This window comes from Tympanuchus pallidicinctus, unplaced genomic scaffold, assembly GCF_026119805.1.
Source record: "Tympanuchus pallidicinctus isolate F22 unplaced genomic scaffold, pur_lepc_1.0 scaffold5, whole genome shotgun sequence".
Lineage (NCBI taxonomy): Eukaryota > Metazoa > Chordata > Aves > Galliformes > Phasianidae > Tympanuchus > Tympanuchus pallidicinctus.
The window spans coordinates 19305020-19317610 of record NW_026294769.1 but is presented as its reverse complement, the minus strand read 5'-3'; the positions used below and the strand labels follow the sequence as shown (position 1 = coordinate 19317610).

Sequence of the window (12591 nt, the reverse complement as noted above, 5' to 3'; positions counted from 1 at the left end):
GTTCTTCTTTCTTTGTGTCTGTATGTAGGATGGCTGTGTTTGGGTTTGTTCTCATCTGATGCAACCTAGGATTGTACTATTACTAGATTGTACTGCTATTACTAGTGTACTTTCCGTTGTGTTATAGTATTAAAACCTGCATCTCATAGAAAACTTGCAAGTCTTTGATAAACATCTTCAAATGCTATGCTCCTGGGGCTAGAGAAGATATCAATAATTAATTTCAAATTTTATATGAAAAAATATCTCCAATTTACAGAAGAGGTTTCTGTGATAGTGTTTACCAAATAACATCTGACCTCACTTTAGGTGACTGTGTTTGATACTGTTGAAGTTATATTTTTCTCCATAGACAGTACTGTTAATTGTTGGCTCTGTTATTAGCTTAGGACCCTTATCCAGAATATAGAATGTACGCTGATGGAGGAAGACATGTATTCAAGTAGCCTGTGGTGTGATGCTGAAAAGAGCCACAAAGGAGTTAAACAAATTCTTTTAAGGAATATTTCACTATTTATATAAAGTATAAGTGGGCACACTATTCCTTATAGCTTCCTGTTCCTTCAGGCACAGGAGGAGACTAAATAATAGAATCATGAAATAGTTTGAAGAGACCATTAAAGGTCATCCAGTTCAACTCCCCTGCAATGAACAGGGATGCCTACAGCTATGTCAGGTTGCTCAGAGCCCCATCTTGAATATTTCTAGGGATGAGGCATCTACCACCTCTCTGGCCAACCTGTGCCAGTGCTGAAATTTAATCTCTCTATGTATCTTTCAGTAAGTAATCTGGATAAGAGATAATCATTCTGTTCTCTGATAGCTTTGGGACTCCAGCTCCTTAGAGATCCCCAGTGAAACTATTAGCTGAAGTCAGAATTTCAGAACAGTTGCACTTTTTAAAACTCTATTTATTGCCTAAAAAAGCACAGCTCTAGATATCGTCTATTGGCCAGTTTTCACATAGGAAAACTGTGCTGTGTCCTTTCTCCTGTCCTCCTTTTATGGATCTGAATAGATCTGTCTTAAAATGATGTAAACTGAATCTCATTTTTAATGATTGTTTCCTATTTTATCTTCAAATGGCTTAGAAATACCACTAGTGTTTCAGTCTTCGGTACTTAAATTGGATATAAAGAAAGGCAACAGTATATCTTAGTTCATTTCTGCAGATCAGAATTACTAATATTTCTTAAATGAGGCATTAGAGAACTTTGCCTGGGGGATGTAATTTATAAACTTCTGTAGTCAATGAAACTAGGATTGAGAAAAAGCTTTAAGTGAATAAATAAAAGTAGTAGTTGGAATTCTTGTTTTAGTATTAACATATTTAAAATCAGATTATAGATAACATGCAGAGGGATAGAAACAAAAAGCACTTATGTTGCCACAAAGTCTCTGTTCTGCAGTGTGACTTCATGCAGGTTACAGTGTACCCCAGTAATGTAGCAGCAAGGCACAGTTGTGAGATGTCTGAAAACGCCAGATGGGCTCCAGAAAACTGGTCTTAAAAAAGGATTAAAGTAGCATGTGGGGGATGGGATGTGTCTAGTGGATAATAATAAACATTACAGTGTGAGTGCTGCTTTGAGTTGGACAAAGTGTTAGCAGCTCAGGTGGTGTAACTCTTCTTGCCAAAATCCAAATGCATGGTGCTGCCTGTGGGTAAGAGATATTTTCTGTATAAAAACAATTATTGTATGACAAATGCTGAAGTTGTTTCTCCTACCTGGAGAACTACCTTTTCTAAAGTCTCTTCCATGTTTCAGTTCGATGTCAGTTGTTTAGAACAATAAAGGGAAAGGAAGCAAAGCTTGGACTAAAGCCTGTAATGTTTCCTAAAATGTATGTATAAGGAAGTACCAAAGATACTTAATGAGCATTAACTAAGCTGGAAAGAAACTGAAAAGAATGAACAAGAAAAAAAACAAAATAAACAGCAGCTTTTGTCTGTCTTCAAAATTTCACTGCAACTTAATGGGATTTAGAGGTCCATGTGATATGTGCTATCTATCTGATTGACAAGAAAAATATATTTACATTCTTCTTGGTTATTTGATTTCAAGAAAAACATTAAATGTTATTCAGCACTGATATGTAGAATATATAAACAAGCTATTAAATATTCATTTGTACAAGCTGGAGTGGTGGCTATTCATTTAGTATTTGTGGATTCCTATCTGTGTGTGTAGTTACTGTGAGCTTCATGAACAGAGAAAATAATATTTTGTTCTTTGCAGTAATGATCTATCAAGTAAATGTTTTCAGGTAATTTCAGCTCTGACACAGTACCAGTCTCTTCGAAAGAGTTATGTTGGCTACCTGAGGCCTAAATGTGGGAGGTCTTCTGAAATTCCTCGCATTTTGTTGTTTGTCTATATTGCTTCCTCCATTGGTGCAATATTATAGAATCACAGAATGGTCTGGGTTCAAAAGGACCTCAAAGATCACCCAGTTTCAACGCCCTCCCCCTGCCACAGGCAGAGTCACTAATCACTAGAGCAGGCTGCGACGAGTCACATCCAACCTGGCCTTGAGTGCATACAGGGGTAGGGAATCCACAATCTTCTTGGGCAACCTGTTCCAGTTCTTCACCATAATCTGTTTAGTGTTTAATTTTATCATTGATAGTTTTCTTCCACTATGATGAGTGGTAACAAAATCATGAAATGTTTATTCTTGCAATGAGGCTTTTTTTAAAGAGATGCAAGTAATGTAAAGTTTTAAGGGCGCACAGATGGTTTAGCTCTAACTCTTCCTCCAGTCTCTATTAACTGCTCTAATAGGACATTCCTAATGCAGATGAAAGAAAGGCTTGCCTCAGGCTGCTTCTGATTTACCTTTATTTTACTCAGTTTGGACAGTTTTAAATGTTGAATGTACGTTTATGGCTTACTAAATCACGTGCACAGCATTTAAGGGCATTATTTTAGTCCATTGGCTATACTCAGTCTACATCTACTTACTATCTACATCAAAAGCTGTCTCATGCATTTCAAGTTCACAAGTTGCTTGAAGAAGACCCTTATATGTTTCATCTTATAACTTAAATATGTTATTCATGCCATTTCTTTCCTGGGCAATCTAAGAAGTCCCAGAACATCTGTAAATATACCTAATTTGCCAACCATGGTAATTTCATGCTCTCCACTGATGTCTGAATGCAGTGGTGGTTCTGACTCCCTAAAATTCATTTCACATACAAGAAGAAAATGACAGCTCCGTTCCTTAGGATCCAGAGCTATCTGTAGGACCTCACTCTTCTGGCTCCATCAACAGAGGTGTACAGAAACCTACCAGAATGCTTGACTGTTGAGTGGCAACATGAGGGACACAATCCAAAGTCTTGTGAAATTCACCTTGAGTATTGTCTCAGTGTCTGTACCAACTTGCTTGAAATGCTTTGTGTATATGCTAGGATCATTGCTCTTTAAGACAGTAAAATTAATAGGTTTCTAATATTAGGTCCCTTCCAACCCAAATCTTTATGATTAATTTGTCTTCCTGTGCATTCACCATAGCATTTTCAGTTTTAAACAAGATTACCTCTTTTTCCCCGGTTAAGAAGAGTAATATTTAGGCTCCCTCCACTACTTCCATTTTTTATTAGTAAATTCCTGTTTTCATTTTAATACACTTAGATTCATCTATAGTCCCTCTCTACACATTATATTTTATTTTTAATAAAACCATGTTTCATTGCTATTGATTATGCATTCCTTTATAATTGCGTCAAACATGACAAATGCAATTCCTTCTGATTAATTGCCAGATTATTATTATTTTTAGGAAAACAAATCCTCTGTTTCTATAGAGATCCTTAGGGAGAAGGGTGTATTTTTTTATAAGAATTATTCAATAGGCTGAATATCAACTCAGTATGAAGATATCTTGTACTTTAGCATTTTTGCTTAACGTTTACAGTTACATCAAATTTTCAACAAGCAGTGAATTAAATACAGAAATGTAATGTTCTCTACTTCATATGTTTCCACATTCATGTTTACTGTGGGCTTCACATATCATAGTAATTTATTCCATTATAATATTATAATATTTTAATATTTTTTTTCTTTATTTTCTACTTAGTTACTCTATGGTTTCTTTTACACTGAAAATCTAAACAGACATGCAAATACAACATGCACAAAATGACTTGTTTTAAGCTTCAGGGTATGTGGTCACAGAATCAAAAGACAGCTAAGTTGGGAAGGGGTCCCATCTGGACTCATCCAATCCTTAAAGCAGGCCTGACTAGAGTAGGTTACTCAGTGCTATGTCTAGCAGGCTTCTGAGTATCACAAAACAGGAGGACTCCAAAGTATCTTTGGACAACCTCTTTTTGGATTCAACAACTTAAAAAGGATTTAAAATGTTCAAGTGTTATTTTCTGCATTTCATTTTGTCCCATTGCCTTTTCTCTCACTGAGTATCACTGAAAAGAACACAGCTCCACAGTTTTTATTTTCCCTCTTCAGGTGGTCACATACATTGGTAAGGTTCACCTGATCCTTCTCTTCTCCAGTTGAACAATCCCAGCTCTCTCTCCTCCTATGTCAGATGCTCCAGTCCCTTTGTCTTTGTGGTCCTTCATTGCACTCCTTCCTGTATATCTGTGTCTCTCTTGTACTGTGGAGACCACAACTAGATACAACACTACATGCTGTCTTCTCACCCCTACTGAGGAAAGGGGAAGGATCATCCCCTCTTGACTTGCTGGTAATGCTCCCTTTAATGCATTCAGGGATGCTTTTAGCAACCTCTGCTGCAAGAGCACAGTGTTAACTCATGTTTACCAGTATTCCTGCTCTAGGAGTCTGCTTTTCAGCTGTCCTAAAGTTATCTTGTCCCAGGGCAGAATATTATTTCCTTTTGAAGCACTTGACCTGGTTTTCAAGTTTGTCAAGGCCCTTTTGGTATATTAGAAACTCCTATTGGTTTTCTACTGCCAGCTTGCTGAACATGTGCTGTATCCAATCATGCAGCTGAATAATGAAGTTAAACAGTCCTGGCTCCAGTATTTGAGGCTTAAGTTATACCGTTAATGATTGACCTCAGGATGGAATTTGTACTTCAGATCACAATTCTGAGCCTAGTGGTTCAGCCAGCTTTCAACCCATCTCTCTGTTCCATGTATCTATCCCATACTTTATTAGCTCATCTATGGGGAGGCTATGGAAGACAGCATCAAAACTTTTCTACAGCCAAGATAAACCACATCCATTGCTTCCTAATCCACTCAGCTGTCTTATTGCAAGGCTAACCAATCAGCTAAGCATGTTTTCCTCTCTGTGAATAGCTGCTGGCTACTCCCAGTTACTTTCTTTATCCTTCATATACTTGGATATATCTTCCGGGATTATTTTCCCAAACAGCTTCCCAGGAATTGAAATGAGGGTGACTGACTTATAGCTCCTGGTATCTTTCAAGTTTCCCCTCCTAAAGACAAGAGTGACATTTGCTTTTTTTCCAAGCCCTCAGGAACCTCTCCTAGTTATCTTGATGCTTCCAAGATTGCGTGTGCCCATTCAATGACATCAGATCAACTCGTCCTTGTGCAAAGCCTACTGAGTAGTCATTTTTCTGCCCTGCCAGCTGCCAATCCATTTGTAGAAATGATCTTGTTTTTTTCTCTTGCTGAGGTATCCTTTTATCTTTCTGCTCAGCTTGTAGCTTATTTTTTACTTTCTTCTTGGTTGTCTTTATTAGGTCATGTTTATAACAAAATATTACTATATCAAAAGGTGAAAATTTACTATCTTGTGTTATAAACTTCACCAGTAATGCTCAGTCATTCTTCCTGAATAAATGGAAGTCTAGGTATGACTTTACTTTTGATCTACATTTCATTCTTTGTAAAAGAGGCATGGGATTTAAAGGAAGAAAGAAAGCCAAGATGCTGATGTTGATTCCTGTACTTGATATAACCATAAAGTCCTATTAATATCAGATTGTTTGCTGAAAGTTTTATTTATAGTAATAATAACTAGACAATACAACAGGATTTTGGGAGTGAGAGTCTGTCAATTTTCTGTATAATCAGAAACTTCTTAGATATGAGTAGTGCTTTGGTCAGCTATAAAATAACTTGTGAGGCATGATAGCATCACTACAGTATCTTCTGCCTGGAAGTTTTTATGACAAGTATTTATACTGAGCAGCATGAAATTTAATTTCTGAAGATTTCAAAGCTTGAATTTACTTTGACTATCTTTGTGTATCACACATACAAGGTGCTGTTAGAAATTAAATGTTTTAGTAAAAAAGAAACACTAAAACAAAAGGACATGCAGCTGAATATGGAGCTAGATGTATGCTGGCACTGGTGGACACAATCTTTACAAAAATTAAACCCAGTTAATACATACCTTGGTTGCTTTTGCTGCAACTTTCACCATCAACTAAATTGTTACAAATGCTCCTAAGTCTTCCCACAGTCAAAATCTCAAGAGTCAGTCACTGTAAGTCTGGCTCACCAGTGACTTCAAGAAATGAATGTACAGTCAGTTCAATGTAGAGAATAAAAATATAACAAAATATCAGTTTAAAGTCATAATGCTTTGACATGCAAAAGTAGCATGGGGCCATAAGTTGCCATGTGTCACCTCCCATGAGGTGATCTCCACATGCACATTTACATATGTAGTACATTTATAGGTAGTTTTCCTTACAATTAAAATGTGATAGACTGGTTCATTTTTACTTGAGGTAAAAGATGCACACTGAGTTCACATTGAATTGAATATCCCCTGAGTATAAACAGATCAGTTATAGAAATTTTTTTCCCAAGAATATTGTTCCTCCTCCAGAGAGCTGCTGGTTAAGTAGATCTTGTGTCAGTCTTTACTTAAAATCACAATGGACTTATCCTTAAGTTTGTCCAGTCCCTTGTGTTTAATTCCCTCATCCTTCCAGCTAAATACTCAATTATTATTAGAACTGATAAAGCAAGCTCAGCAGCTGGTGTGCTTAATGTGCAGCACAGTATGTTAGTGTGATAGCATCAAGATACACATGAAAAGAATGGGTGTTTTATCCTCCTCATTCTGCTCCAACACTTAGATAAGGGCTAACAGCTCTTCCAATGTAAGTGTGAGGACAATGAACAATGAGTCACACTGTTCATTTATGAGAAAAATGCAGAATTTTGTACTTTGGATGCTGATAATAGCTGTTTTCTCTGTGATATAGGCAAGTAAAATTAGAAGGGGACATAAACTAGCTTTTGAACAGACTAACTGGAAGGAGCAAGCAAGAGCCTCTTCGGGGAATGGTAACTAAGTAACTAACTAAATAGAATGCAATTTAAGAAGATGAGAGAGATGGAGAAGGTCTCCAGGGTTGGGAAACTGATTACCAATGTACGTAAGAAGAGCAGAAACCCAGAATAAAGCAAGAGATGTCAAGAGCATACCTATGAGAGCAAGACACGTAGGGTTATTTGGGAGCAAAATTTCTGGAGAGCCAGGCAGGCTATGATTTCTAAACAAAGAATATGCCTCATGGTGACTTTCTAATATTTCCTAGAAAGTGAGATGATGTTTACTCTCTTTTGAACTACCAAGGTTGCTACTAGTGGACTGCTCTCCTTCTCTTTTCCTGATGCAGTGGTGCCTCTCAATACAGCTACCCACCTCTTCCAAAGACAATGAATTTGCTTTTTACAAGCAGCATTGAAAAAATCACCTTTCAAGTTTTTACGGAACTACTGCCAAAGTAATATCTGCATATTTCACAATACAATAAATCTTTTTTTTTTTTTTTTGTCATAAGGTTCCACAGTGTGATGTAATGTGAGATTTATACAAAGATATTAACTCCTGAAGATTTGCTGCCTGAGTCAGTCTTCTTAGGGCACCATTTAAAAACTAAGAATGCAACTATGCTTCTAAAGTGAGAAAGGATCATGAAAATACAACTATGTATTAACAGTTTAAACTGTGGTATGACAACTCTTTGTAGTATTTTAACCCCATGCCTTTCTAAAAAATCTGTTATGCTAACTGCTTCTATGAAATGTTTACCCCAATCTGGATATGTTTGGGCAGTTCACCCAAAATGATTTACTCTGTATGCACTGACTGATAATCTGATTAGTTTTTCCCCCAAACACAATTTACTCTGTAAAGTGCCAAACATGGTTTGTCTGAGACAGATGTGGAGAAGTACTCATGTTCTTTACAAAAAGAAACAAGGACAGCTGTAAGCCCAGGCTGTCTGTCACTAATCCCAGCTCCTACACATTGGTTCCTGGCATAGTTTAGGCTGGTTAAGTTATGACTATCTCATAGGGCTGCTCTGTGGTTGGCTGAATTACCTGAAATCTCCACCATGAGGAGCGCTGCATCATTCTTTACAGGGCATCCTGAAGGTGAGGCTGTGGTTGGGTTTAGGATGTTCACAATGGTTTGTCATGTCCTTACAACATTTTTGATGTTGTATAGCAGGGAGATGACAAGGTTTTGGTAGTGGGTGGGTCACAAGGGTGGACTTTGTGAGAAAAGGGTAACCTCATGTTGTTTCCAGCCAGCTTTAGCACAAGATGCAGCTTAGCCCATTGGGGTTGGAGAATCAGTCAGAGGAGTTTGTGGTACTCCTGTTAGAATGTGTTTAAAAATGGCAATAAATGCCAGAAGGAAAAAACACCAGGGCCAGAGGAGCATGCAGTATTCTGTCATGAGCATAGTAACATCCCTGGATGAACTGTGGCCCATGGTACTACCGTGCCAGAGCAGGTACCCCAAAGATCTGCTGCCCCGTGAATAACCCATGCCAAAATTGAGCAAACAAGAAGCAGTAGAAGAAAATAGTGAGAAGGAAGGCATGACAATAAAGGCATCTCTATATCCTGACCCCAACCTCCTGCACAGCCCACTGCATCACCAATGGAACTGAGCATAACCAGCTGTGATAAGAAGGGGAGTGGAGATCAGAAGTGGGGAGGAGAAGTAACTGTCAGGAAACTGAGCCTGGAAAAGGGAGGAGAAAGGTGTTTTCCCAAAGTCTTTAAATGCCTGCCTCCTTTGTTTCCTTCCTAATACCCAAATCAGTAACTGAACATTTTTAATTAAATTCCCTATGCTGAATCTGTTTTGCCCACAACAGTACTGGTGAATGATGTCTTTCTGGGCTGGAAGCAAGCAGCTGGGTGGTGCTTGGCTGACAGCCAGTGCCAACCTGCTACAGAGATTCCTCCCCTGGATGTTGCCTTGGCATTTGAAACTAGCAACTGCTCACTTCATAGTGCTTTTCTACCACAGTCTCTACTTCAGAAGCTCAATTTTTTTGAGCTGCAAAAAGGCAATGTGCAACTTAATTCAAAATGAAACGTACACAAAAATTATTATTTCTCTCTTATTAAGATACAAAACACTCAAGAAAGTAGGGTTATGTTTATATATTTTTTATTTATGTAACAACAAAAACTGATGTAGTGCCAGAAAGCTTCAGTTTCAGGTGTCTCTAATGTTACAGTAAATCTAGATTTCTACTACCCAAACTGCACAGCACTATTTAATTTATTTTTCATTTTTTATTTTTTTGCCCTTCTCCTATTACTTTACTGAACAGCAGTTCCAAAATAACATTCTTCCGGTGGCCAGAATCCTGACTCAAAATTCTCAGTTTGAATTTCATTATGATCGCTTCACAGATCCATGTTATCCTTCCAGCACTGCCCCTTAGCTGAGGTTGGATATGAGGAAGAATTTCTTCTGGTAAGGCAGTGGCACAGGCTGCCCAGGAAGGTGGTAGAGTCATCATCCCCAGAGGTGTTCAAGAACCATGTGGATGTGGTAGGTGGGGATGGGCTGATGGCTGGACTGGGTGATCTTAGTGGTCTTTTCCAACCTTGATGACTCTATGATTAGCTGCACAGTTCTTCTTTCCCCTCTCATGATTACCTCTTCTTATACATTTATGTCATAGCGGTTAGTAAAAGAGAGAAAAAGAACAGTACTAGGACGGAATCTTTCTGGGGCCTGCACTTCCAATCAGTATTAGTTACTATTTTCTTCAATGATTATGGCAAAAGCAGCATAAAATGTGTTGATTTCAGACACTTGGGAAGCATCAACACTGCAAAGCAGGACTAGAAATATCATTTAAATGTATGATTTTATGGAGTGGAGAAACGGTCATCTAATGAAATGTAAGAGCTTAAATTGCAGTATGCTGTGCTTAACGACTTTCCTCTAAGTTGGGTACTTGTAGTTGAAAATGTATTGATCACATTTGGACCAATGGACAAAAGGAAAACAACATGTGAGTAAAGGTACTGCAAAGGTACTGACTATCTCTGCCATCTCAGAACAGCATTCTCAAGGATTTTATTGGAATTGCAGCTGAGCAGTGTCTGGCACTATTTCTTTAAGTCTGAAGGGAGTACAGACAAGGCCTAGTAAATCAGAGAGTAAAGAACACATTTTCTGAAACATTTATTTGTTTAACCTCAATCTGTGTTTTATTTTCCAATTCCCCATGCAATTACCAAACAATATACTTCAAATCTACTGAAAATCAAATGTAAGGGTATTGAATAAAATTGTTCTGATTTAATTTTAGTTTTTCTTCCCAACACAGCGTCTTTATTTTTCTAATTTTCTTCTTCCTCTGTACTTCTGCCAAGTATGGAAATCAACATGAATCTCCATGTTGTTGCTCTCCTGCTGTGCAATTTCTAAACATCAGGTTGAAGTTCATAAGCAAACTAATCTTGTGCTGCATATTGCTGTAGCCAGGCTGCTTCCATGATGTGAAATAGTACATGTACAGCAACACTGCTTTGTAACTAACACACAACACGGATTTAGAGCTTTTATTTTAAATCCAAGCTGAGCCACGTTTAAGTGGAGTTCACTGGCAGTGAAATTCCTCTGCTTGAAAAACTGTTCAATGACTGTGACTGAGCACTTATAACCAAAATTCTCCTCTAAAAAAAGCAACCTTTAAGATCTGTTTGATTTTATTCCTTTCATATTCCACAGCCTTTCTTCTCAAAGGACTAAAGAGACTTCCCTGTATCCTTGTGGTGATAAAGGCTAACCACATCCTTTGTTGTACTAAGAATGGTGTAGCCAGCAAGTCACATTTAAGTGATTTTTCTTCATTATTTTGTAAATATGAGACCACATCTTGTGCATATGTTCAGTTGTGGTCCGCCCAGTAACAGAAGGATGTGAACATAATTGAATGAAGGGCCACCATGATGACCACAAGGCAGGGACATGTCATGTTCATGGAGGTGATGAAGCCATGTTACTTCAGGCTGGGTAAAGGAAACCTAATGAGGGCTCTGCATTATTCTTGTGTAGGGTGATGGGGATCATTTCTTAGTACACAGTGAAGAAGTAGGAAGCAATTATTCTAAATCACAACAACAGAAGTTTTGTCCCAGTCTTAGAAAAGATGCTTTCATGAGAAAGTAGTCACACACTGAAGTCAATTGCACATGCAAGTTCCAAAATCTCCATTGTTGATGCCATTAAAAACTCAGCTGGACAAGGTCCTGAGCAACGTAATGTACCTTCAGATTTGTCCCTGCTTTGACCATGCTACAGACAACTTGACCAATGGAACTCCTTTCCAATCTGTCATGATTCCAGCCCAATTTGGCCTGCTTCCATGAATAACAGGATGTGGGGACCCACTCCCTGGGAAAGGGGAAGATAGTGAGATGAGCCTAAAAACAACAGTGGCAGTAAGCTAAGGGAAAAAACTAATTTACTAAATATGAGCACAGAATGCAAGATAACACAATACAGTACAATATAATTGGAACTGAAGCTAATGGATTAAATGAAGGAGAGAGAGTGTGTCCAAAACCAAAGGCCTTACTCTAATGTTGAAGGTGAGATGGCTGGAGAGCACAAAAGCACACACCGCAGAGATGAGCAGATAAAGGAGAGCCAGTTTTGTGACATCCAAACAGTTTTATTTTATACTTCCCACTGAAAAAAAAAAAAAAAAAGGAACAATGAAGTCTTCTGGAAGCTGGACTTCTCTTCTGAGAAAGGTACCTGGAACTATTGACAATCCACAAATCTGGAGCTTTAACTCTCTAATTCCCAGTGCACTACATGATGTCATGATGAGCAATATCACCCCTTATTCCACATCACAAACTATGACACAACCTAAATTAACCAGTGATTCTAGCACAGCTTGCCACTGTAACTCTTTGGAAATCTATGAAAGAGTCTGCTAGTGTTATCTGTTTTAGAAGCTGATGAAGAGATGCTTCCCATCTAATGTCTTACCTTCCTTCATGGAGGAGGGCTGTGTTTTTTTCTTTTTTTTTTTTTTTTTTTTCCCCCCTCCAGACCCACTCTTGTGACACACCAATCCATTCTATTTAAAAAGGAGACTTCACTCATGTAGACCTCTCTCTTTCTGGCACTGATATTAATCTTCTGCTCTTCCTTTCCAGATTTTAAAATCACTGAAATGCCATCTGGGGGTGACAGAGGATGCCAAGTTGTCTCTGCAGGAGAAACAACAGTAACCACCCGGGCTGCATTAAGAAGTGAATGGCTAGCACATGAAGGCAGGTTGTTATTCCCCTTTAGTTGGTGCTGGTTAAGCAGTACCTAG

The 12591-nt window shown here is 38.2% G+C and overlaps 1 long non-coding RNA gene across 1 annotated transcript in view; it reads right to left on the bottom strand.

Moving 5' to 3' along the window:
- Window positions 1-11929, bottom strand: part of LOC128091350 (uncharacterized) — a 43378-nt gene extending 31449 nt beyond the window's left edge. Inside the window, exon 1 of the long non-coding RNA XR_008211356.1 lies at window positions 11836-11929. This is a non-coding gene — a long non-coding RNA (uncharacterized LOC128091350). The remainder of the gene's footprint in view (window positions 1-11835) is intronic.
- Between the last annotated feature and the right edge of the window lie 662 nt (window positions 11930-12591).